The 22,968-nt window shown below is 34.8% G+C and overlaps 3 long non-coding RNA genes across 3 annotated transcripts; all 3 read right to left on the minus strand.

Annotated features, from left to right (window-relative positions):
- Window positions 1-1,058: 1,058 nt before the first annotated feature.
- On the minus strand, window positions 1,059-6,756 carry LOC141317010 (uncharacterized). The gene is made up of 3 exons (XR_012351677.1): window positions 5,788-6,756; window positions 4,817-5,591; window positions 1,059-4,341 (listed from the first exon to the last, which is right to left on the minus strand). It is a non-coding gene; the product is annotated as an uncharacterized lncRNA (long non-coding RNA).
- A 1,390-nt stretch (window positions 6,757-8,146) lies between these two features.
- Window positions 8,147-10,862, minus strand: LOC141317013 (uncharacterized). Its single transcript, XR_012351679.1, has 2 exons — window positions 10,388-10,862; window positions 8,147-9,897 (listed from the first exon to the last, which is right to left on the minus strand). It is a non-coding gene; the product is annotated as an uncharacterized lncRNA (long non-coding RNA).
- Window positions 10,863-18,008: 7,146 nt separating this feature from the next.
- LOC141317011 (uncharacterized) lies at window positions 18,009-20,500 on the minus strand. The gene is made up of 3 exons (XR_012351678.1): window positions 19,635-20,500; window positions 19,267-19,359; window positions 18,009-19,126 (listed from the first exon to the last, which is right to left on the minus strand). It is a non-coding gene; the product is annotated as an uncharacterized lncRNA (long non-coding RNA).
- Between the last annotated feature and the right edge of the window lie 2,468 nt (window positions 20,501-22,968).

The raw sequence follows: 22,968 nt of genomic DNA on the forward strand, positions 1-22,968 counted from the left end.
AGGTCTCATGACGAACTTAGTCCAGAAGAGGGTGCTGTCATCTAGATTTAATGCTGTGTCTATAGAGACCGGACTCTTTTTGTAGGACAGTATTTCCTGTGTTTCTAAGCAGGTTTTTGCTGTGCTGTGCTTGAAAATGGAATTTGATTTGTTACAAAACTTAAATGTGCCAGTCATAATTTTAGTTTCCAAATTAAATAATTTAAACACTGGATTGACTAAAGAAATCTATTTTCATTCGAAAAGAGTATGCATTCTGTTCTATTTCATTTTATGTATTTTGAAAAATTCAATGTGCTCAAATTCTGCATGTAAAATGATCTCACAGTTTGATTTTTTTGTTTGCACATGAATTGTGTTACCCTAACAAAAGAAACTGCATAAAGAACTCAAATTACTAAAATGTCATGTGTGTGTATATATATATATATATATATATATATATATAACAAGTGAACACACATGGCAAAATATGTTTTTCTTACTTAGAATTTTTGTCTTGTTTCCAGCCAAAATTCTTAAATCAAGAAGCATTTTCTAGACAAATAAAATTATTTTCTTGTTCTCAGACAAAACAAGTCAAAATGAGTTTTTGCTTGAAACATGAGGGCAGATTATTTTGCTCGTTTAAGCTAAAAAAAAGACAATCATTTTTACTTTAAGAATTTTTAGATATTTTGGCTGAAAACAAGACAAACAACATTTTTTGCAGTGCAAAATCACACAAACATAAATTAGAAGAATTTAGTGTTTAATATGTATTAAAATAAAATGTAGATTGGAGTTTTAGATTTGTTTTAATTATTCAATTATTCAGATTCCATTTTTCCAAAATTAGAGTGTAGTCAACACTTCAAAATACATAGAAATATAAGGTTTATATGGAAAATTATTTAAAACACACTCTGAGAAATATACACTATAATAAAATGTGTGTGATTATTGTCACAGTTTCTGGTGGTGTACTTGGTGAGAGGAGCCAGGAGAAAACACGGAGAATCCAGGAGTAAATGAAAACTCTAATTTATTAAACAAAATTAAACACTAAAGTGAATCAAGTAAGTAAATCAAAACAGGAAACAAACACAGCATGTAACAATACACTGAAAAACAAGGCGTGGTCACAAACAAGCTAACAAGATGACGAGGGGGAAATACAAATATGGGCAAGACTGAACTAACACAGACAAAACTAGAAGGGGGGAGAAAAGGACTAAACCATAACAACTAGAAACAGAGGGGGAAAAACACTAGGAAAAAACAGAACACAATCCTGACAATTATAAAGTTCTGTTAAATGTTGTAGAGATTAGAAACACAATATATTCATATTTGATCTGCTTTAAATCTGGTCAAAAGATGCAGATCTTGAGGTCTTTTCCGGTTCTCATCAGGTGAAAACAGGGCATCTGTTTGAAAGAGAAAAACAATAACCTGCTGTTATATTTGTGATCTCAAATGTCTGTTATACTTCACTCTAGACTCTAAACTTTAAATTGTAAAATGCACTCTTAAAAATAAAGGTGCTTCACGATCTATCCCTTCATAAATGTCTCTGACCACTGCTATTGGAGTTGCCATCTCTGTAGTCAGTGCTGGTGAAGGTCTCGTTTAAAACCTCCTGTTAAACACTTCATGCTTATAAACCCTTGTGATTGTGCAAGGCAAACAGATGACGAATCCATCCAGTGAATCACCCAAAAGTATAATTGCGTTTCCCAAAAGCACCATCAACCATTTATGGTTGCAAGTTCCACCCATTTGTAACTACAGAACTTGTGACCATAGTGAGCTAACGATGCTTTCGGGAAACACAGCCCATGTTCCTAGCACCCATTCTAAGTTTTGAAAAATGCATCACTCTTCAGAACATCTGGCCGGAAGGATGCAAAGCTTTAAAGCTTAATCAAACCTCATCTTGCCATCGCTAATAACCAGAGGGCATGCTCAGAAATGCAAGGCAAGGCAAGGCAAGGCAAGTTTATTTATATAGCACATTTCATACACAATGGTAATTCAAAGTGCTGTACATAAAAATGAATTAAAATCACAATAGAACATCACATCACATCACATCACATAAAAAGCATAAAAATCATCTTACGTCAGTACAGATAGTCAGACTATACTCTGTCTTACCTTACTACGCAATCAAACAGTAATTACTAATCAGACAGTCAGACTATACTCTGTCTTGCCCAACCATGCAATCACACAGTATTTTAAAATTAATTAGCACAGTAAAATAAAGTGCAACAACATAAAAGACTTCACGATGGGAGATGATTTTTATGTGGGTAAAGCGATAAAACATTAAACTGCTGTAATAGGCATTGTATGTCTGTTATTACATAGTAAACACAAATCAGTTCTCAAAAAAAAAAAAACAGAACAGCTGTTGTTTAATGTTGAATTCCAACTCTGACATGCACATGAACATGAATGTGAAATAAAAAATCAGCCAAAAACACATTTCCTGCTTTTTGTTAATTCAGGAAGTTATGTCGGGGTTAGTTAACATCACTAGATTAATCACTACTATAAGCAGTGTTGGGATTATGCATTACAAGTAATGCAAGTTACGTAATAATATTACTTATTCCAAGTTACTAGCAGTGTTGGGAAAAGTTACTTTTAAAAGTAATGCATTAAAATATTGAGTTACTCCCTAAAAAGTAACTAATTACGTTACCTAGTTACTTTTTTATGTAAGTTAATGCATTTAAAATCTGGGCAGGGCTTGCTTGTTTGTTTTTAATTTAAAAATTTCTATATTTTACAAATCAAAAAGCTTTTCTACACCACGGCTTAGAGAAAAGTAAATTCACATGTACAGTACACCGCAGAAGAAAAAATGTCAACTCTTCAGCAATAAAAAAAAAAAGGAAAACAAATGTTAGATTATCTTGAGTAATTTTTGCTTATTAGTATGGATGAACTGGATCATTGAAGGTCGGCAGCAAAGACATCGGTTACTTTTTAATTGACAAGAAAATATCTGAGTTACTTTTTCAAATAAGCAATGTCCCCATGTTGAGAGAAATTGTGAGTGAGATGTTACTTTAGTTCTAGAATAAATGTGAACATGCATTAATTCATCTCACTCACTAAAAAAACAGATACAGTATTCATCAAAATAAATAATAACAGTGAAATTCAACACAAACCTGCAGTAATTAAATGTTCAATAATATAAATATCCTTTATGTATTTAATCCCATTTTATGAACTGATGTCTTTGCTGCCGACCTTCGATGATCCAATTCATCCATACTAATAAGCAAAAATCACTCAAGATAATTTGTTTTCCTTTTTTTATTGCTGAAGAGTTGACATTTTCCTCTGTGGTCTACAGACGTCAATTTACTTTTCTCTGAGGCTTTTGGTGTAAAAAGGCTTTTAGATTTGCCAAAAATAGAAAAACAAACAAACAAGCTCCGCCCAGATTTAAAAAGTAATGCAAAAGTAACTTAACGCATTACTTTCGATGAAAAGTAACTAAGTAACATAATTAGTTACTTTTTTAGGTAGTAACTGAATATTGTAATGCATTACTTTTAAAAGTAACTTTTCCCAACACTGACTATAATCATTATATTTTATCGCTATATTTTTGATTGGATGAATACACCAAATTATCTGTTTAAATAATAGCTGTTGTGCATCAGTTGGGCTCCTATATTTCTGATGGTTGCTCTGAATAAACTATTTGGACTATAACTACACTCTTAAAAATAAAGGTACTTCACGGTGCCATAGAAGAACCATTTTGTCTGAATGGTTCCTTAAAGAACCTTTAAGAACCTTTCCGTTTCACAAAAGGTTTTTTTGTGGTGAAAAAAGGTTCTTCAGATTATAAAATGGTAAGAAAGGGATGGTTCTTGACTGAATTTATTGACTGAACCTTTATTTTTAAGAGTGTACACAAATAAAAAAGGTCTCTTCTTCAATCAAGTGAATGCATCACTCCTGCAAAAGCAGTGCTAAACAGGTTCCATAACATAACCCCCGAAAAGTCTCAGTAACATTTAAATAATAATAATAAACTATATTTTTAGTGACAGGCTATTAGTAATGTGCAAACACACACACACACACACACACACACACACACACACTGCAATACATTATAGTTTAATGGCAAGATTCATTGTGACAACTTACCCCAACAACACAAAACAGTGTAGTAAAGGTTTTTAGTCTAGATTTTAAGGTTTATATAGAAATGAAATATAAATATAAGGTTTTTACAGAGATTGGCTTTTGTCAAAAGTGTTACTGCTTTAAATTTGGTCAAAACTTGAGGTCTTCATGAGCTCCCATCAGCTGTAAACATGGACTCTGTGTGGAAGAGATAAAACAAAAATAAACTGCTGTTACGTTCGTCATCTTATTATCAAGTAATCAACTCTTTGGAAAACAGCACACACATGCACATGAATAAGAGTAGTATGGAGATGTTTGACTTGTGTTAGTGTATCTTGGATTATTTGCATTTGTATTTGTCCTCTTGAAGGCACATGATGTAAGTTTTCCCTGGATTTTATTTAAGTTTATGGTGGGTGAGACGGGATTGGCACTGTTTTCATTATTTGTTTGAATATTTCTGATGGAACAAACACTAACACAACACAACTAGATAAAATATAAAACAGACACAGTCTCAAAACATTAATTAGTGACTAATGTTGTAAAGTTGTAAGAGTTAGTTATAGCTTTATGACTTATGAAGTTTTAATATAGAGGTAACAAAGAGTATTTATTATTGATTATAATATTTGCTAATTTTAAAAGAATGTGATTGTATTGATTGTACCTCATGTCACGCACTTCTTCAGTCGTCACTTCTGAGTCTTCAGATCAGGGCCAAAATCTTGCTTCGAGATTTTGAATTCTTCTTTCCAGATTTTCTGTTTTTCCTTCAAGCTCATCTGTTTTGTATTCCAGATTTATTTTGTTTCGTTCAAGTTCATCCATTTTGTTTTCCATATCTTTTGTTTGTCTTTCCAGATTCTCTGTCTTTTCTTCCAGCTCATGTGTTTTGTATTCCAGATCTTTCTTCTTTTTTTCAAGCTCTTCTATATTGTTTTCCAGATCGTTTGTTTTTTCTTCAAGTTCATCTGTTTTGTTTTCCAAATTTCTTTTGTTTCGTTCAAGCTCATGTGTTTTGTTTACCAGATCTATTGTTTGTCTTTCCAGATTCTCAGTCTTTTCTTCCAGCTCATGTGTTTTGTATTCCAGATCTCCTTTCTTTTTTTCAAGCTCATCTGTTTTGTTTTCCAGATCTATGGTTTGTCTTTCCAGATTCTCAGTCTTTTCTTCCAGATCTTTTGCTTTTTCTTCAAGTTCATCTGTTTTGTATTCCAGATTTCTCTTCTTTCTTTCAAGTTCATCTGTTTTGTTTTCCAGATCTCTTTTCTTTCTTGTAAGCTCACCTGTTTTGTTTTCCAGATTGCAAATTCTTACTTCATAATTCGCCATTTTTCTAATATTCAGCCTTGTCTTTGACTGCTGCTGGTGTGTGAAGGTTGAGAAGATCTTGTTTAAAACCGGTTTTTACCGCGTCACGGCACGCTTAGAAAACCTAGTGACTGTACAAGACAAGACAACAGGAACTTTTGTTCAGTCAGACAATATTTTATTCAGTGCCCAGATGAACATGTTTCTGCAGACTACAGTCACTAGCACTTGTTCCTTGGTGTGTCCTTTTATTTCATACATTTAACCCTATGATTATTCAGGTAGGGTAAGGATAAACAAATCTAGCGTAAAACATAAAGTACTCACCAGTTGACAGGTAAAAGTTCTTAGAAGACTCCCGTGGTTGTTCTTGTTGTTCTCAGTTTGTAGTTATAAGTAAAGTCTCATGGGAGGCAACCTTTTTTTATTAGTGTTACGTCGTTGAGACATATTGTCTTGTTTTCCTGGTCTTTTCTTTCTCTTTTGTCCCACCCTTTCTTTCCACTTTGGACCCAACCAAAGTGATCTCCAGTTCTGATTGGTGCTATTGGGACCAAGGAGTGGTAATAAAATGATCTGCTGTATCTGACGAGGAAGCTCTGCTCAACCTTTGGTTTCTTAGTGTTCTATAGCACACGTGGTAGTGTAGTGTGAATTTTGATTTTGAGTTGTGCATGTGTTTTGTATTCCAGATTTCTCTCCTTTTTTCAAGTTCTTCTATTATTATTTTTTTCAGATTATTTGTTTTTTCTTCAAGTTCATCTGTTTTGTTTTCCAGATCTCTTTTCTTTTTTGTAAGCTCATCTGTTTTCCAGATCTTTTGTTTGTCTTTCCAGATTCTCAGTCTTTCCTTCCAGACATTTTGCTTTTTCTTCAAGTTTATCTTTTGCTTAACATTCAATTGGTGTATGCCATTTTCTTTTGCAAATATTATTTTCTCCTGTTTTTCATTAAACAGGAGTTATGTTCATATATTTTTGTTAGGGAATTTAGTTTTTCCAGTTAGAAGTTTGTTTGGTGGTTGTTTGTTGTTTTGGCCTTTGCTCACCCCTAAAGTTGTGCTTTCACTTGTGGTTCTGTAAATGAATGTATAAAGGATCTTTGATTGCCAATTCCAGTTTATGTTACAGCCTCACCCTAGAAGGGGTCATAAAATTAGTTACGAAACAAAGCAGTTAAAGGAGAAGTTCACTTTCAGAACAAATATGTACAGATAATTTACTCATCCCTTTGTCATCCAAGATGTTCATGTCTTTCTTTCTTCAGTCGTGAAGAAATTATGTTTTTTGAGGAAAACATTTTAGGATTTCTCTCCACCTCTCTCACTTAAAGACACATACCCTGTCGAAAAATGCTGACCGTTAAAACCTACATATAAACCTACATATTGTACAACAGACAAGTTACATTGAGTCACCAAATACCTTTTGTATGTTTAGTTGTCTCATTTACTTTGATGATGAAGAGGCTGCAATGTCAAGTTTCAGCTGAAAAATATGATATCCGTCAGATAAGAACAAGACATTATTCAAAACGGTCTATTTTTTAATTGTGTACCTTCAAAATAACCATGAAACGTTGTACTTTTGTAAAATAAAGAACACAAACTAAATTCATTTGCCGTCTCAGTCTCTCTGAACCTCTTCTTGAAATGAAGGGGAACTCAGTGATGCCTGCTCGTCACACAAACAGGAGAAATATATTTATAGAAACCTTTAAATGCCAGCTTTTAAGTGTTTACTGTCATGACTCTGGACTGTGGGTTCCCTCAGCCACCTGAGGTCGCTGTTCCCCTTGCACTGCACTCCCCTGATCGTTCACATCTGTCTTGTCATTAGCACTGATTACACTCACATCTGTTCACAATCATCTGGACTATAAGAACTCTCACTTTTCACTCCTGTTTCATGGCTGCATTGTCTTTTGTCCTGTCTGTCTGCTGTGTTCCTGAGATCCTGGCCTTAGATTGTGTTCCCTGTTTTGTTTATTTTGTGTTTTTGTTTATCACGTTTGTGCCGTGTTGGCCTTTTGTTTGTTTAGTTTGTTATTATTTAATTAAAATACTACTCACCTGCATTTGGACCCAGACCTCCCTTATTCATCCCGTGACAGTTTACATTTTGCTTTTTTTGGCATTAGGCATTAAGTCACGTTGGATTATAAATCATAGCACATTTCGGAAGATAAAAAACGTGAGTTGCAGGTCTGGAAAATATGGTACAGCAAATTATTTTGAGTAAACTATCTGTAAATTTTTGTTCTGGAAGTGAACGTCTCCTTTAATGCAAAAATAAAAATCAGCTAAGCTACAAGTTCTAAAAACAAACTCTAAACAGCAATACTGGAGATACTGTTAAGCGCTCTTTGATAGGGTATCAGGTGTCCTTCACACTGGAGAGTAGAGTGGTTTACTCCTCAGACCTATTTTATACATCTTTTTGAGGAGGTCCAGTTACATATCAACATCTCATGACAGATGTCTTTCCTCTGTCGCTTATGCTGCTGTCTGCATCTAGCGTTCTTCCTTTTCTTCACTGTATAGTCTTTGTAACATCTCTGTTTGATGTTGCAACATGCTTTCTTCTCCACTCTATGCCATCTTGTTAAGCTTAATGATTGACTATATAGCATCAAATTCAGGCACCTAACTTTCACAACTGTTACTTATTCATCATAACAAAGCAAGTATTGCAAGTGCAAGCTTTTTTTATTAAAGCATAACATTGAAATGGGTATGTAGCAATATCAATATCCAAAAAACATTTTGTTCACACACTGTAAAGCATTTTCATTGTAAAGATTTTTTTTTTAGATTTCTTACTCACATTATAAGTCAGAAATGACAAGGAGGAAGCTTCACAGTGAGTGTGGTTTTCAGATTATGATGCTCTGTCTATATAGTTTAGAGATGTAAAATGGAGAAATGCATATTAATTCATATATTGCTTCTCTGAAACCTTGGGCAAATGTACAAATTCAGCATGTAAAACACACAGTAAAGGTTTTGTTGACATAGATTGCATCACTTTAAAAAAAAAAAGTATTACATAAGAAACTTATATGTAAGCATATATACACAATATAAGCACAACTACAAAATAGACTAGGGATAGTTGTCCAAGGGTAGGTCTGTTAGATATTTATTGTAGTCAAGATTTTAAAGGGGTCATCGGATGCCCATTTTCCACAAGTTCATATGCTTCTTTAGGGTGTTCATGAAAAGTCTATACTATACTTTGGTTAAAAATTCTCAATAGTAGTGTAAAAAAACAGCCTTTTACCTTGTCAAAATCAGCTCATTTTAAGACATGGTCCCTTTATATGCAAACGAGCTCTGGTCGCCCAGCCCCTCTCTGGGATTATGAGACGTAATGTTTACTTTAGCCACATTTAGCCGTAAAACTTGCCAACAAGCACATTATTAAGAAAGGTCATTCACAAAGATGCATAAAAAACCTTCATACTCACTTCTGCTGTGGGTGAAGCTGAATCAGGAACGATTCGCAGAGGCATATGTTGATCGAGATCGGCGCTTTCCTTTTAAAAAAGGAAATGCGTCTTCAGTAAATGACGACTGCTGTGTTCATTATTACATCCAACAACAGAACACCTCAATCGCTCAATCAGAGACATTCTTGTCTGCATCTGAGTCACACAATGGCAATCAAAGTCTGTTTCAGCTTGGTGAGGGCGGGGCTAAGGTAACGCTCATGTCAATCAACTATTGTGGGAGTGACCTCTGTTGTGTGTCGTCACACCCACAAGGAGCTGAGAATGACCTGATTTTAAAAAGGGAATATTACTTTTAAAGATTAAAAAATACTACTGGGTGGATTTTTATCATTGTAGGGTGGTTGTGTACACAATCTACCAACACACATTAATGTTCAGACAACATGTAAAAGTTAGTTTTGCATCCGATGACCCCTTTAAGGTTTACTGTAAGGTTTATATAGAAATTGGCTTGAATGAAACACATACTGGCTACGTTACATGCATTCAAATAATCAATTAGTAATCAGATTAATGGCTCAATCCGACTGAAAAGCCTAAATGTAAACACCTTAATCGATCCGACTGAGCTCGAGCTGAATGAAATTTCGATCGCATTGTAAGGGTGGATTGTTTGAGAGTGCATGTAAACACGATTTGAAAACCGAAACTGAAAGCACTGCGCATGTGCAATGACGCACAATAGCTTAATGACGTATGACGCACAGAACGCGCACATCAACAACCCGAATACTTTCAATAGCGTTCATGTAAACACTACATACAGATTCATTAATCAATGAATTCAGTTCGATTGAAACAAAAGTTGTGCATGTAAACATAACAGCACTGAGTAAGGTAGAATACACGGTGATATATTGAAATATCCGCTGGTCTAAAAAGACGCAGATCTTGATGTCTTTCTTTCTTGAGGAAAAATTTGTTCTGGAAGAGACGAAAGAAATAAACTTCAATTACTGTATATTCACACACTCATATGTCTATTATTATAGAACAGAAACAGAACAGCTGTTATTAGATGATGAATTACCACTATTTCACTCAAATAGTGTATATTCATATATGTTTAGTGTATCTCTTGTAATGGTCTTCTTGAAGGTATGATATAACATCTGAAATGTTATTCAGCTAAATTTTCATGATTTCGTAAAGATCTCTAGAACAAACCGCAACACAAAACAGATGAAATGAAAGAAAAAAACAAACACAGTGTCACAGTTTGCTTCATTTCGTATATTCAAGACCAATATTTCATTCCGGGCAGTTAGCATGACTTTTAAAGAGAGTTTAATATTTAACAACTGAATCAAACAGACACTCACATTTGTCTGATATGATTCATTTATGACATTTGGAACCATTTCTACAACATTTGCTCGTAAATGTGATGGTATTGAATAGTTGTAACTTGCACCTTGCAGCCAATCTCTGATGTGTTGTTGTCTCAGTCTTCTGTTTTCTAATCTGAGATCTTGTATTCTTCCTTCCAGATCTTCTATTGTTTCTTCCAGCTCTTCTATTCTTGCTCTCAGATTTTCAGTTTCATGGACTTGGGCATTACACATCTGCAGATTGTGTGGAAACTCATCACAGAATCTTTGCAGCTCACCTCGATTGCCAGAGAGATTCATCACGTGTCGAGTTGGTTGGTTAACAGCATGTTTGAAAGTCCACTGAGCAGAGATTACGTTATAATTATCCTTAAGTGTATTTATCCACCAGCCGTCATCCGAGGGTCTGAAGAGCAGAACATGCAGACGGTCTTGACAATAAATTCTGAAGAGAACATTTGGATTTTCATTCAGCTGTGTCTCTCTGTGTCTCTTTTGTGCTGTTTCAGTCATGTTTTCAACATCCAGTCCTTCATACATGTCTCTAACAGCTGCCATTTCTTCCCACCCTTATGAAATATGATCTGCTTTATGTGAGAGATTCTCTTGGAGTTGCACAAGACAAAGTGACGAAGGCAGGAACTCGCTCAGCCCACCGCATATTTGCCAAGAGTGCATATGTTTGTTTTCCAGAAGGAGTTGCTTAGCAAACCTCAAAGCAGTTTTAGGGGGTAACGCATTACTAGTATGCAAGTTATGTAATAATATTACATAAAATCCATGAAACTAGTAAAGTAACGCATTACTTTTTAATTGTCAAGAAAATATCTGAGTAACTTTTTCAAATAAGTAATGCCAGTTACTTCTTTCCCCCATTTATTGATTAAAAGCTCTCAACATCTGAATAAATGTGAACATGCATTAATTCATCTCACTCACTAAAAAAACAGATACAGCATTCCTCAAAATGAATAGACTCGGAAATTCAATGCAAACCTGCAATAATTAAATGTTAAATAATACAAATATCCTTTATGTATTTAATCCCATTTTATTAACCGACGTCTTTGCAGCCGACCTTCGATGATCCAATTTATTCATACTAATAAGCAACAATTACTCATGATAATCTAACATTTGTTTTCCTTTTTTTGTTGCTGAAGAGTTTACTTTTGTTCTTCTGCGGTCTACTGTACAGACGTCAATTTACTTTTTTCTAAGCCTGAGGCTTTTGGTGTGAAAAGACTTTTAAATTTGACAAAAATAGAACTTTTTATATTAAAAACAAACAAGCAAGCCTTGTTTAGATTTAAAAAGTAACGCAAAAGTAATGTAACGCATACTTTCAATAAAAGTAACATAATTACTTTTAAAGTAACACTGCCTCAAAGCACAAAGCTTAAAGTCTCAATCAAACAGCTTCTGCTTCTGTAGTAACATTACAGTCAAATACTAAAGATGTGTTAACATGACAACAGAGAAGAGAGAAAGGCAGAAGCGAGGAGGACTGGCTCAAGAGGAACTGAAAACTAGAGGAAATAGAGAAACAGGAAAAATGAATCAGATTTGACCTTGTGTTCATGTCATTTCTAAACGACACAAAGACAAATACGCAGTTTAAAAAAAAAGATGATTAATTTATATAATTATTTGTTTATAATTGCTTTTATAAACAATGCATGTTTTATTGTTTTATTCAGTACACAATAGCATCATTCAACATTCTAGAAAGAAATATGCAAAGAACACTGAATTATGATACCAGCAGAAATCCAGGTGCATATAATTCACACAAATAAATAAATACTTTTTTTTTTTGCCGTATTTGTCATATGTCATATCACAAAATATACATTTACAAGAGCTAAACCTTCACAGTACTGCACACACTCGTCATACACTTTACACCCACAGCTGTTCCCCATTACCACGGACTATATAGTCTCCCCTCTCCCTACACTCTGTCTGGTTGCATTGTTTTCAGTTTGTGCTCTGGAGTCGTGTTGTGCCGTGTTGGCCTTTTGCTTTTGTTTGTTTCATTAAAATAACACCTTTCCTGCATTTGGACCCTTACCTCATCTTTTCGTCCGTGACATCTTGTGCACACCCTGATAAAAAATATAATGATAAACTAACAATTTATAACAATAAAATTATCATAACTTAGTATCAGGCACAACTAACACACTGGCACTGCTGTCAATAAAATAAAATAATTAAATGAATAATAAAGCCAGCCCTATACATAATGAAATACTTTTTAAAATTAAATAAAGACAATGAAATAAAGACCATCTATTGATGTATTTTACAATAATACCTGTAGCACTGATCTGCATTCACCACAGTAATAGTAAATTCACTGACATCACAGTTTTAGTGATGAAATATAATGCCTAAAAATAAAGAAGAAAAATCTGTTAATGGATTTTTTAAAGCTTTTTTAATACTAGATATTAACCTATTAATATCAGTTTTAAGAAATCAGTGTTCTTGAGTTTGTTCCATTTGTCACCATGAGATTTATAATGTATACTGTACTTGTGCATTTACTCAGTAAGTCATTATACTCTTAATATAGCCTGCACTCTTAAAAATAAAGGTGCTTAAACAGCGATGCCATAAAAGAAACGTTTTGATTCCACAAAGGACCATTTAGTCAAAGGTTCTTTAAAGAACCATCTCTTTCCTTTTTTGAATCTGAAGAACCTTCAATCGCCACAAAGAACCTTTTGTGAAACAGGGAACCATCTTTATGGAACCATTTAGACAAAAAAGGTTCTTCTACGGCATCGTGAAGCACCTTTTTAAGAGTGTACTATTTATATTTTGGTTGTTAACAGAAGTCATTTTCTAATGATTCTTCAGTAATTCTCAAAAAGCAGAGGAGACCAGAGCCAGTTGTCATATAGGGAAGTGTGACAAACTAGTTTAAGATTAACTTTAAAAGAAGTTTCACTCCGAATTTGTGACCCATGACAAACTCAGTCCAGAAGAGGACACTGTCTAATGGATTTAAAGTCTGTATGAAGTTTCTGCAAGTTTACTTTGTAGTATGTTGTTGAGTGTGTGTATGTGTTTGTGAGTTTAGTTGCAGGTGGTTACATAAACCCCCGACATTATAATCATTTAATGGCAGCTTCATTCCTAACGAAAATGTCTATTAGATTTTTTTGTAATTCAGACTTTAGTACACTTTTAAAAATTAAAGGTGCTTCACAATGCCATAAAATTACTTTTTTTGTCTAAATGGTTCCAGAAAGAAAATCTAAAGGACCTTTCTGTTTAACAAAATTAAAACAAGGCAAAATAATGTTCTTCAGATCATAAAAAGGTAAGAAAGAGATTTGAATGTTTATTCTTTGTGAAACCAAAACCCAAAAATGGTTCTTCTATGGCATCACTGTGAAGAAACTGTCTGTCACGGGTTTGGGCTGCGGTGTTTTCCTTTCTCCACTAGATGTCGCTGTTTTTTCCCTCCACACTCCATGCCTCATCACGAACACCTGTCATTCCCTGATCACACAGCTGTCTCCTATCACCTAGCACTATGGCTGTGTCCAAATTCAGGGTCTACATCCTTCGAAGGACTCATTTGAAGGATGTTACGTCACAGCGCCGCGACGAAGGCTGTCCAAATCCATAGGATCCTTCAAATGCGGCCCACAAATACGTCCTCCTTTTCCCCGAATTTGAAGGATGGGTCTGGTGGATCCTTTCCCGTCCTACCTATCCCACAATTCCTTTCGGCAGAGCGCTTCCAGAATTTTCAAATAATGGCGAACGAAGCAAGCGGTAGTAATGATGGAAGTTTTAAAAAAAACTGGCATTTCAAAAAATATTTTTTTTTACAGCGGTTGTCTAGTTAGGCGTTTGGTTTTAGCGTTAAGCTTATTTTTTTACATTTGTATGTATATATGTTAAAAACATCACTTTCGTAAACTAGCTTCTTTCTTACTGCCTGTGTGAATATCCCCTTCAGGCCCGTAGCCAGGGGGGGTTCGGGTGGTTCGAACGAACCACCCCATATTGCCAAAGGTCCATAATTAAAAAAAAAATTTTTTATTTATAAACAAGTGATCTTTTAAATAACGACATTTAAAGCCATGCAAAGTATATACCTTAATTAGTGTAAAAGCTTTAATTATTAAAGATGTCATAAATTTGGGCAAGGAAAGACAAGAATCGCATTATAAATGCGCTAGTCATTTAAAGCGTGCCACACAGACCAATATCCGCTCAGATAAATGCAAATTCACTAGAGCAGACGCGTTTACTAGTGAGCACTAAACAGCGCTGTAAGATCCACAATGAAGCGCTTGAATTTAGTAAAGAACACAACTGACTTTGCGACTTAAACAGGCGAAACACTGTGCGCGACGATACAGTCAGAATCATTTACCATGTAGCCTATTTATTTTACACTAACTGCACCATGGTATTGTGGCAGAAATGCGCAATATTATATTATATTAATGTAGACACGTATTAACTGTAAAGTAATGTTATATAATTATAGTATCTATAGCATTTGTGCATTTATACTAAATGTATTTAGACAACTGTTCTTTATACAAATACATAGAAAATATGTAGTTCATTTTTATACCATGGTGTTGAGGTGCTATAGGCCTATGTGTGTGTTTTTACTAGTTATAATGTATGCTACTAGCAAGGGTTCATTTTAATAACTCAAACAGTCAGAATAATTAAACTTCACCATACAAAAATGAGCTTGTTATAATTTTTACAGATGTTATTGTTTTTTATGAACATTATCTGAGCTGTAAATCATGATGGAGGTTTAATATTTTACCTGACATTGCTTTATCCCGCTCATTCAATATTAATTCTATTTCTGCAGGTCTTAAAATAGGAAACAAAAAGCCATAATTTTGCAGATACCATGTAAGCCTAAATAAATAAATAAAACTCCTTTCTTGATATTTGTGTTTTGAAAAGGAGGACACTGCACAGGGCCCAGAGGTTGAAAGGGGTCCAGAAAACTCAGTGCTGTGGTGTAGCATGGGTCAAGGAAGAACACGGTACTTTCTGACTAAAGACAGTTCTGGACCCTTTTTAAATTGTCATCAACTTTTTTATTATTCTTGTTCAATTTGCACACTGAACATAGTTGTTGCTCTTATTTTTGAACTCTCAAAATGCACCAAATGAATGGATTTACCTTTAAAATGTATACAATTTTCTCCAGGGGGGCATGCCCCCGGACCCCCCTAGAGGGATACACATTCACCCACCATTGTCTCTCTAAATTCTACATGACCATGATGTGAGCCCTCAACCATGCAGCACCATTACCCCCTGATGTTTTGGCTCAAGCCAAGTTTTTTTATTTAAATCTTACAAACATAAACTTAATTGGAAGTGTGTCAGTGTAAAGGATCTGTGCATTTATTGCATTACACAGTGTCTCTTGTGGCTATTTATTAATTGCTTTAGGTATTTGTGTATATTTACTGAATAAGGTAGTAAATGATCTTGGTAAGTTTGACCTCAATTGTAGTAAATATGTTTCGTGCATCAAAAATCATGCTTATTAAGATACCAATAGACATGCTAATCCAGCACAAACGTGCATGAGAAGTCACCAAAATGAAGTAGGCTATTTGAACCTCATAATTAAATACAAAATGGGTGGGAACAGAAAAAGGTCCACTTTTTGAAAAAAAGAACCCCCCCTTCTGCTAGGCTGGCTACGGGCCTGCCCTTACACACAGCTAATTTCTTGTTAGTGATTGAAGCTGTTTTTAACGCTTTTAGGGACGAAAGAGCAGTTCTTTTGTTTTGTGCAGTACAGATAACCTTCTTGCTTAGCGCTGTCACGGTTGCTAGGCGACGGGATATAAACAACGGGTAAGGGAGGGAACTGAAAGAAGGGTAGGCTGTCCAAATTCACAGACACCTACTTCCAGGTTTTGCGGTCTTCGGAGGACCCCTCCTCCTTCAACCGGGTAGGAAGGATCCTAAGGAGGATGCAGACCCTGAATTTGGACACAGCCCATATTAGTCTCCCCTCTCCCAACACTCTGTCTGGTGGCATTATTTCCTGTTTCCTGTTGGTATTGTATTCGTGTCTCGCTCTTGTTTATCGTGTCCTGTTGTGCCGTGTTGGCCTTTTGTTTGTTTGTTTATTTGTTCATTTGTTTATTGTTGCAATAAATATTCCCTTCCCTGCAAATTGGACCCTGACCTCATCTCTCATTTCGTGACACTGTCATGATCGGGGCTGTGGATCTTCCCTCAGCCTCCTGAGGTCGCTGTTCCCCTTGCACTGCACTCCCCTTATTGTTCACATCTGTCTTGTCATTAGCACTGATTTCATTCACAGCTGTTCACCATCTGGACTACTGTATAAGAACTCTCACTTCTCACTCCTGCTTCATGTCTGCATTGTCTCGAGTCCTGTTTTGTATTCTGTGTTTTCTAGATCCTTGGCTTTGATTCAGTTTTGATTTTGTTATTTAGTGTTTCAGTTTGTGCCATGTTGGCCTTTTTGTTTGTTTAGTTGTTGTTCTCATTAAAAACCTTCTTACCCTGCATTTGGACCCAGACCTCCCTCTTTCATCTCGTGACAGAAACTTTTAAAGCACCTTTATTTTTAAGAGTGTAAGGTTTGTGTTCATACAAAAGCTAACTTTCAACAATAACTGACAGATTTAGAGAAATATAAAAAATACAAGAAATAAATATTTGTCTGTAATTCAGGTCAAGTGAAATATAGATCTTGAGGTCCTCAGGGGTTGTAAACATGATCTGTGTGTGGAAGAGACAAAACAAATAAACTGCTGTTATATTCATGATCACAAATGTCTGTTTTTAAAGATTAAACATTTGTACAAATATTAAGAAAATAGAACATGCAGCTGTTATTACATAAGAAAATTCTACCAATATATGCACATAAATTCTCTGGGTTGGGCAGGCAGAGAAGCATATCTCAGTATATAGTAAAAAGAAGAAAGAAAGTTAAAGTAACTTAACCAGTCTCAAAAATCACCCTGTTCACTTGTGTGTTTTCAGCCTGGTATTTGACATTAAAATATCTTAACACTAAAGTGGCTTTATCAGTCCTTTGGTTTTGAATGCAACTCAAAAAATTATAAATTATATGGTGATGGACATCTGACGCAACCAGATCTACAACATACCTTTCTGCCTTTATTTGAAAATGAAACTTCATTAGAAACAGTATAGGGAAGAGCTGAAGTTTCAGAAACAAACAAAAGAAACAAAACAAGTGGTGTGCCTGCAACCAAAATAGAAAATGCACTGGTTAATGTGTTGGGAATTTTGTTGTAATTCCTGTTGTAATTGTAGTTTTGTTGTTGATTAGCCTTTTGTCATTCCCAGGTGTTTCAATACCCCATGTGGTGTACATGGTGTCATATCCTGTTTTGGATCATTCCTGTGGTTTTCCTTCTAAGTTCCCTTGGTTCTAATTAGAGTTCCCTGTTTCGTGGTTTCTTGTTTTGCTCTTTTAATTTATTAAAACCACTTATATTTAGAGCCACTGTCATCTGCTTGCTTTCTATTTGCTCTCTATCTATCCATTCTTACACTTATATAAAGAAAGGAGTGTCAACGTTAACTTTGAAATTTTGAAAGCTATTTTATAATTATCATTTAATCGATTTTTTTAAATAAAAGTGTCAGATTAAAAATCATCCACTGTTAAATCTCCAGTCCAAAGCATTCACAAATCTGAGATTTATTACAGATTTTTTTTTTTAAGTTTGTTCCACAGTAAATATAAAATGGAAACTATAAATACAATACAAAACGATAAAAAAATAAAAATATAATACTTATAAAAGCAGTTTCAACAAAAATAAAAACAATGTTTGAATAAATTAAAACATGTATAGCTGATCTATACAAAGATCTGTTTGTTTACACACATACAAAACATCATTGTAATATACCATTTAAATAATCCAACAAATATGTGCATAATGTACATAACTGATTTAAAGTCTTGTATTTTAAAAATCAGTGTATAAAAAAGCATCACGAAGTTTGTTCCACAGTAAATATAAAATGGAAACTATAAATACAATACAATACAATAAAAAAAAAAATATAATACTTATGAAAGCAGTTTCAACAAAAATAAAAACAATGTTTGAATAATTTAAAACATGTATGGTATGTCTGATCTAAACAGTCTTGTATTTTTTAAATCAGTGCATGAAAATGCATCACAAAGTTTGTTCCACAGTAATGGCAAATGTTAATAAAAATACAATAAAAATAAAACAAAATTTTTTAACCTCTCTTCACTCCCTTGAACACAACTATGGAAAAGATGCACCACATAAAGTCTTGAAATGAAGAGATTGTGTCCTACATCATGATGGTCAAATTAAATTTAATAGATCTTTAATAGATAAACAGAAAATTGTGCCTCAAAGCCCCCAGTGAGCAAGCCAAAGGCAACAGTGGCAAGGAAAAAACCCTCCATTAGATGTTCAGGAAGTGGAGGGAAAACCTTGAGAGGAACCAGACTCAACTGAGGGTGCCCATCCTCCTCTGGCAAGACACAATAGCAGCACACGCGACATATCAGTTCATTACTAACATGACGTTGTCGTTGCAGCTGATACACCATAAGACTATAATGCATTCCACCAAGCACAGGAAATGTTACTTGGTCCGTTGTGTGTATAGGGCTACTGCCGTGGTGTTACTCCATACATGTGCGTGTGTGAAGGATGTTTGGTGGGGATATCGGGACACGTGTGACGTGAAATACAGACGAAGGTCAAGAGCTCCACACCATATCTTTATCTTCAAAATTCAACCTGCATAGAGACAAGATTGTTCAATATTTGTCTTTTTTCTGCTTTTCACATCTTGGATTTCAAACTAAACACAGGTTGTACTTCTTCAGGAGGAATCTCCCTCTCAAATACTAAAACCTAAATGTATGTATGATACTCACCACAACACAGGTTAAACAGAAAGTCACATGATGGATCATCGTAAGTTTATCGCCGGTTGCCAGTCCATAAAACACGCCCAATGCTGGTTTGTACTGTAGATAGGGCACAGGGTAAAAACATTACAAGGGCAACACACCATTTAAATATAATGCAGTAAACATTAACTAAATATCAGGAAATAACACTTACACAATACAATAACAACACAATACTTCACTACCAATGGTAAGGTAAGTTTATTTTTAAAGTAAAGTTTTTCTTTCAAAATTACAAACATCATGCCTGAATTCTTATTGTTAATGCTTTATTATATATTGTTAAAAATACTTTATTATTTAAATAAAAACTCTTGTTGTGCTTATTTTACCTGGTTTGATGTCACCCATCACAGTCGTGAAGGTTTTCAGCATGTCTCTGCAAATGGTGCTCTGGTCTGCCCTAATAAAAAAACTAACAACTTGTTGCTGCCCCATAAGGAGCAGAGCAGTAATACCCCCCATTTAATAAATGGGGTATATTACTGCCCCCCATTTATATGATTTCATATAATTTCATTAAAAAAAATATATGAAATCATAACACTTTACAACAAGACCTCTAATGACACAGTAATAATAAAATAACCGAAACCGAGACTATGTCAATTATTGATTCAAATTTTATTTTGACTAGAGGAAAGAAATGTACAACATTTGTATCACTGACATTTATTTTGGTCTGTTGGTTAAGGTGTCAGTGGATGAGCACTGCCAATCGTCTTCCTCAGCCATGCCAATCATCACTGAACAAATGCAGATGGGAAGGTTTGCCAAATGCAATAACAGGAGCAGTTACATTTCAGAGCCCATTTTGATCATTTGTACGATCTTTGGATAACCATCACAAAATCTTTTCAATTCATCCGGCGGAGCACAGAGACTGAATGCATCCTCAACCGATGTAAGACGTTCAAAGTTAATTCCGTGGTATGATTTTAATCGATGCACCCACTCGTCGTAATAATTAGAATTGAACTGGAGTATATGTAGATGATTCCGTTTATATATTCTGTATAGAACATCAGGATTTTTACTTAGCTTTTCTCTGCGAAACCTTTTGCGTTGAGCATCAGTCATGTCTTTGGGATTTTCTCCTTCATACATGTCTCTTACGAGGTTCTCCATTTTAGATTCAAATGCTGTCTTCCTGATGTTTAAAATAAATTGTTGGCTCCTTTGCTGGTTAAGAAAGAAGAGAGAAAAATCTGGAACTAATATACTCTTTGGGTGTCATAAAATCATCAGCCAATCAGACTGTGACAGGTGTCCAATGCTGTGCCCAGTGAAATGATAGATGGGTATTATTGCACTTAAAGGTGGTGTCTGGAGGGTCAAAGTCAGTGTTGTGTCCTAATAGAGTCACTCACTATAAAGAAGAAATAAACACATTCAAGGCCATGTTACATACACCTCCTCTGACATACTGAAACCAGGGAGTGTCTTTCTCCACTGGAAATTGAAACCTAACTGGACTGTCTATTTACACTAAGTGCTAATAGCACACCTTGTTGGTGGTTATTGTCCCAATAAGGCATCATCCATTTAATAACTGTAATAATTCATACTCAACATATTATTTTTGCTTTTTTATAATGTTTTGCAAAAGTGAGGCGTGAATATCTGCAACAGTAGGCCTATTTAATACAGTATTTTCACTTAGCATAAATAGCATGTATTGCCAAACATAAAGTTTTGTTAATCAAAATAACAACACCAAAATTTGAAGAATGTACAATGTCAAGGTCACTGAGACAGGACCTAAAGGTAAAACCACACCCAAATCACACGCACATTATTGCAGTAAATCTTTACACAGCAAACCTTTCATCCTCATGATACACACAGTAATCAATTCTTGCTAGATAAAACCATTACAGCAAAAACTCCTTTGTGCTGCCCTAGTCTACAAAAACCAATGCAAACACATGACAAAACAAAAATGACAGTTCATTTGTTGTGGTACATTTCAAGTTAAAAGACAGAAAACGTCTATCTTTTGAACTCATTTGCCTTTGTTGCGCATAAAGAGTGGTATGAGGTAAACACACATCACAAAAACGTACCCAGGTGATTTACTGGAAAGTCATTTAAGAAATTGCTGTTTCATAGGCAGCATAGCTTACTGGACTCTGGAACGGCGATGGAATAAAATCTATAAAACTGTTTGCAAAGATTACTGTCACAACATGTTGTGAGGAGTTACACACATGGCTAAGATGAATAAAGGTAGCAGTCTTTAACAATCCACAAGGCAATAAGTCTAAACACAAAGCTAACAATGACAACACCAGGCAACCAAATACAAACGGGACTGAACTAATATACACATGATAATTAATTAGACACAAACACCTGAACTTAATGACTAAAGCAAATGAATAACCATGACAACAAATAAACAAAGACAAAAGGTGATGAGACAGACAGCCAGGATTAGGCCATAGTTCAATTAACATTTAAGTATTTTTTTTTTTTTTTTTATAAATGTGCCTAAGAAAAAAAACATTACTGATGTGCATCTTGAGACAAAACAAAGGCACTGATATATTTTAAGATATTGGAACAGTTCAGACTTAACTGACCAAAGGCAACCTCTAATCACCAAATGTTTCCAATGAGATGGTTATAAGGTCTCTTTTTTATTTCAGTTAAATTAAAGTGAGGTTTAAACAGATCCTTCATGTGACATAAACAAAAGGGACATCTTGCCAAAAGACGGCAAGCCTTCTTCCAGAGATGGGCACAAACAAATAAAAATGCACATATTATAAATGTAAGGAACATCTACTGCTACAGTTACAGCGAGTTCAAAGTATTTACATGTTGTAACTCTGAAGCTTTCTGGAGCATGTTAAAAGAGTTTCTTAATATTTCATAGGAAGCCTGCATGCAGTCTGTCCTTTTACCATTTCCATTTGACACGTCTACATGTCTGTCTAAGGGAACGTGTAATGTTAGTGTGCCACAGCACTGGAGTCCTCTGGTTTTGACTGCAGCTCTGCAAATGATGCCTTCAGAAATAATATTAATAATAATAATCTATAATTTATAATAATAATAAATATGGATTTAAACATCTGACACGAGATCCACAGCATAGCTAAAAATGTGCACCCTTTCATGAAAATGAAACTTCATTTAAAACAGTTAGAGAAGAAGTGAAGTTTGCAACACATTTTGGCCACAAATACATACAGTATCTCACAAAACTGAGTACACCCATCTCATTTCAGCAACCATTTTAGTATATCTAAGGGACAATACTACAGAAATGAAACTTGAATTGATATTTTAGAGTAGTCAATGTGCAGCTTGTATAGCAGTACAAATTTACTGTCCTCTGAAAATAACTCAACATACAGCCATTATTGTCAAAATAGCTGGCAATAAAAGTGAGTACAGCCTAAGTGATAACAGCAGTATGTTGTTTACCCATGCAAAGCCACGTGCCCTATTCATCATGTTTATGTCTTTGTCTGCTTGACAGGACCATACAAAGCTGTATATTTTGTATTAGAGCAGTTAAAATTAGGTGCTTTAAGTACAATTCTCTCATACTGACCACTGGATGTTCAACATGGCATCTCATGGCAAAGAACTCTCTGAGGATTTGAGAATTAGAATGGTAGCTCTCCACAAAGATGGCCAAGGCTATTAGAGGTT

The sequence above is a fragment of the Garra rufa genome, unplaced genomic scaffold, assembly GCF_049309525.1.
Source record: "Garra rufa unplaced genomic scaffold, GarRuf1.0 hap1_unplaced_236, whole genome shotgun sequence".
Lineage (NCBI taxonomy): Eukaryota > Metazoa > Chordata > Actinopteri > Cypriniformes > Cyprinidae > Garra > Garra rufa.